At 27.8% G+C, this 5,403-nt stretch overlaps 1 non-coding gene across 1 annotated transcript; it reads left to right on the top strand.

Moving 5' to 3' along the window:
- On the top strand, positions 765 to 837 carry TRNAR-CCU. Its single transcript has one exon. It is a non-coding gene; the product is annotated as a tRNA-Arg (tRNA).

The following is a 5,403-nucleotide window of genomic DNA, read 5'->3' as shown; positions in this document are numbered from 1 at the left end:
GGGTACAATCAATATTTTCATTATCTGGTTAAGAAATTTCTTTTTGGACTATGTGTCTATCTCTATTAATAAATATAATTTATATTTAATACCTAAATTCGGTGTGAGATTACATCATTATTATTCTTCTTAGAGAGGTCAAGGCTAACATGAAATGTGGTTGGTTTATTTTGCTGCATCATGTGTGTGATGAGGTTAATAGGTGTAAGTATGTAACGAGTGACTTTTTTCTTGTAATTTTATTAATTTGCCTCATTTTTTGTCGTCCTTCTTTAAAGAGAATGCTTATGAGGTAGCTTTCCAAAAAAAAAAAAATGATAATGTAATTTGTGTTTTTTAGGCATGTTACGTAGTTGATTGTAAAGGAGTACACTAAAGACCAAAAACATAAATATAAAAATAATAAATGATAACAACTAAATTGATATTAGTTATCTATTTTGACATATTAAGTTCTTTATATATTTAAGTTCAATTGTGGGTAAAGTAATATATTGTTTAAACTAATAAGGGAACTACTTTAGCTAGTAGAATGATGTAAGAACTTATTAGATCTTTAGGCTAAATGTTAAATTTCGATTCACAAGAAAAATATATTATTTCTTTACCCATATAATGAAGAGAAGAGATATCATTATTTATACTAAAATTATTATTAGTAATAGTTGGCATTATTCTTATTTTATTTTAGTTAATTGGTTTTATTTTACAATTAATCAACTACGTTTTTACTTGAAATATCTCTTATTTAAAGAGAACAGTAAGCGCCTGTAGCTCAGTGGATAGAGCGTCTGTTTCCTAAGCAGAAAGTCGTAGGTTCGACCCCTACCTGGCGCGTTCTTATTTTTATTCTACTTTCCATTTTCACTTATCCACATTTCAGCGTTTTGTTCTAGACAGAAACAGATCAGCTTTGGTTTACAATGAAAACGTGTGTGGTTTGACTTGAATCTATATATTAATTCATATTTTGAATGACGTGAAGAAGAAGTAAGAATACGCCAGATGCTTCTGTTATTTGGATTCTAATTTTTTTTTTATGTTTAACTAGTAAGTAACACGGAACAATTATTTTTCCTTTCAAATGATTAATATCACATATCTTTCAATGTTACTAGACAAAAATAAAATTTTATATATATATATATATATATATATATATCAGTAACATATTTACATTGTAGTATGATATAGGAAACCGTAAATAAATATAATAAAATTAGTAACTGGGTGATGAAAGGAATGCAAGAAATTACTCTAATAATCATGAACGGTCTATTATTAAGAATTATATTATATTACTTTATATGATAGTAATTAAGAATATTAATTAAATACAAATGAAATTATATTTAAAGGATTATTTGAAAAAGAGAATAATGTATCTCCTCATATTAGAAGATAACTTATCTCCTCTACCCAGTAAAAATGTGACATGTGTGCCATTTTGTTTATTTTTAAAAATATTTGTATAGAAAGTGATGAAACATGACACATGTCATGATTTCACTAGAAGAAGGAAAGTCTTACATGCAAACTAAGCAGTCTCTGACACCCTCTTGCACATTTCATGATCGGTAGAGAGGAATCCGGAAACGGACTGGGCTTACCACGTAAGCACCTCTGATAGAGGTAATTGGAAAACAATTGATATTGTTACTTACCGTTGTTAAGGATATCTGTACTCCCGGTTGCTTTCCAACTAGGATCTTGGCCTTCGGGTAATGTAACTTTGGTGGTGGTTGGTTGGTGAATTGCATATTGTATTGCATGAAAGATATATTAATCGTGGATGTGAATATCCTCTTGTATAAGGCACTAACTTCATGCATCATTTGCATATGTTTGACATTGTTTGTTTACAGAGTTGTTATAGAGTGTCTCACTTTAATGTCATTTCTCTATTTAATTCCACGCTGCGGTCATCATAGTTGGTTCTTACTCCCTTTTCTTTGTCTTTTCTTTTGTCTATACTATGTGTATGTCCAGGTTTGTTACAGTTGCTCTATAGATATCCATTGATGGAAATATAGACAAAAAGAACTTAACTGATATATAGTTAAGTATCTTGTTTATATTGGGAGTATTGGCTCTGATTTAGGAATACACTTTTTTGAACAAATTTTTGTATAAGTTATATTTTATGAAAAATACTTAAGAGTGATTCTTTTCGCATACATGATGTCTTTTATAATCATTATGTTAAGGTTAAGATTAATGATTTTGTAAAGCTATATATACTCAAACAAATAGATAATTATATAAATTATGGTTTTCAGGTTGAATGTGATACCTCGTTTTTGGGTAATGATAATATTGAATATTTTCGCATCTTGAACATGTTCATGAAAATACATTTTAAATTCACTCTGATTTTCTAATAGGCTGCATTTAATTTTATTTAAATTTTCATCATATTTTTATAATGAAGTCCTAATTTCTAAGTTGCAAAAAATGGGGTGTTACAATAGTGGAATCAGAGCTGGTCTTTCCTATCCGGCTTGGGGTATGGCCTCATATACCCTTTCTCTGTGTGACTCTGGTGTGATTGTTTACTTGTTTTGTTGTGATTTCAACCTTACCTAGTGAGATTATATTTTTGTAATGAAAGTGACAATTGTTTGTGGAATATTAAGTAATGACTTAAATTCATGAGGATGTTCTTGTCGAGATCATTGGACAGATGATGGGTTAGCATATGATAACTTTTTATGTGTGTGACTCTTTGTTTATTTTGTGCTAACTAGAGCAAATTAATGTTTGGTGTCTTATTTTTATTGTGTAAGTCATCCTTTTTAGACCTCATGGGAAGTACTTTAATATTCATTTAATCATATCTTTATAATAAAGTCTTGACTTCTTAGTTTTGTTCTCTCTCCTTGCACTGTATTTTGATGGTCTTGGATAAAGAGTTTATATTTTTAAATATATCATTAAAACACATGTGCGTTGTGATGTTTATTGTCATAAACGTCCATGATTGAAATATTCTTTTAATTATTTTGTTCACTTCCCATGATTGAAACAAATATGAATAATTTGGTGATGTGTAGTATTACTTTGTTATTAGGATTTTTAGCTAATTCCGCATCTTTATTATATAGCGTGTAGCCATTTAATTTTCTTTTGTGAAAATTCTCTATCATGTGCTCTACCTTGTTTTCCTTAAAATAAATTTGTACATATTGATTACTACCTCAATATATGTTTTCCTGTAATGCATAAAAGTTTAGTAATTAAATTTAAATGATGAACTTGTGTATAACTTGTTATGCAGTGCAATTATAATATATCTATCTATTTTAAATTAGTTGATATTGTCTTCCCATTTTATCTTAGATACATGAATTCTTGAACAAATAAATTTAGTTTCATTCTAATAACATGATAAGTAATTTAATGGAGTAATATTAACATGTAAATGGATAGAGTTTATTGGATGTTACTAATAATGCTTTAATGGTTTTGAAATATTAGGTTAGCAAAACAAAAAGGAAATTACCAAAAACAAAAAGAAATGTACTTTGTATGTTTTGAGGAGACAATGTCTTGTGTATTTGTTTTCATGAGTTGCCAAAATTAAACTTTTATTGTTTCCATAAATTTTAGGTATTTATCATATCAAAAAAGATGTTGGGTTAAAGTATGGATTGATATTGGGTCAAGGTACTTAAATACCACCGAGAATAATATGTTTGTTTAAAAATGGAATCTTTATATATGTTCATACTTTGAACTTGACCTTCCAAACTCTTGGTAATCACAAGTGAATCACTATAAGAAGTATGCATAATAAATGTATAATAATAGAATTTTTTTTATGCTTGTGCCTTTAGATATGTATACGTATTCCATGTTGCTAATAATGAACCTTTGATAATGTGCCACTTTTGTTTTAGTGAGATAGTGTTTGTGAGTATTATGAAATTGCTAAACTAATATTGCTTCCATCCTCTTCGTAAGCAGTGGTACTTGAATTAGCTAAACTGTAGATTTTCTATCTAATCTAATTTTGCTTTCTTAAAAAAATAAAATAACCATATTGGTTGAATTGTGATATTTGACTTGGCATTACTTTTGTTTCATGTTGAAAATTCCAAGCCTTTTTTCAAATAATTGTGTCTTAGACAAGGAGAATTATGTAAACTCTTTGAGTACATTTTAGCATATCATTTCTAAACTTGATATAGGTATTTGAATTTTAAAATTTTCTTTTCAAATTGTATGTTCGTTGTTCTTATTTACTTCATGTCATTCTAATGATATTTATGAATTTTCAGTTCTCTTTGATATTGAAATATATATTTTTGGTAGGGTATATTGTCTTTATGTCTCAAATTGAATATATAAGCTATTAACTCTCATTCTATCACATCCTATTTTAAATATAGGAATGAAATCTTGAATTGGTAACTTACTTGGCAACTTACTTGCCATTTTGTTTTACTCTTTGAACTTTAAAGATCCTTGTATGCCTAGAGGCTCATATATTTGATAAGTATTTTCTGTCATCTCTCTTTATGATGTGACAAATTCAAAATTGAAATCTTCTTGGAAATTGTTTTATTACTTATGATTACTTGACATGTGTGAAGGGAAATGTTGCTATTTCTATCTAGTTCGTGTCCATTTAATTATTCTCATATTAATTAAGATCTTTTACACTCCTATGAATTGTGAGTTATGACAATTTAATCTCTTCCCATATTGAGTACAATAATATCCTTGTAGTTTTAATTCAATTATTGGTAATCATCTAGAGTTATTATTGTCTTGCTAGATCCTATAGATCTAGCTTTCTTAATAGCTAATTGATACACTTTGTCCTCGTTATACTAATCGTTGTTTAAGTTGTTTCATCATATCCTTTTATCGTACCATAATGTTAAATTTGACCAAATGTTAGTTCTTGAGGTTACCTAGTTGTATCAACATGTATGTGGTTTCCTTCAATGACTAAGAATTAACCTCTTCTAATTGTTTTAATGGTTAAGTTTATGTTTCCTTGTATGTATCTTATGTCTAATCATGGGTTTATGATCTTACATTCCTTAGTGTAACCTAACAAAATTTCGGAGACGAAATTTCTTGTAAGGAGGGAAGGTTTGTAACACTTGCAATTTTCTATTTTTTTTTAAAAATGTGAGTGAAAAGTCTTGATTTACTTTTGTAGATTTATCTAACCATAAATGCAATTTTGTTGATGAGTTATAGATCTTTGAGTGATTATTCAATAAGTTTATGATTCTTGTTATCTTAAAAATAAGTTAATTCATTGATTATTTTGTAGTCAAATGAATCTTTATCTTCTAAGATCTAGATTTGTTTCAAAATTATATTTTGATATATAAATGATATTTTATTATAGTATTTATTTTTGATAAGAAATTTACCAAATAATAT

The sequence above is a fragment of the Lupinus angustifolius genome, chromosome LG01 (assembly GCF_001865875.1).
Source record: "Lupinus angustifolius cultivar Tanjil chromosome LG01, LupAngTanjil_v1.0, whole genome shotgun sequence".
NCBI classification, from domain to species: domain Eukaryota; kingdom Viridiplantae; phylum Streptophyta; class Magnoliopsida; order Fabales; family Fabaceae; genus Lupinus; species Lupinus angustifolius.
This window is presented reverse-complemented; position numbering and strand designations above follow the sequence as displayed.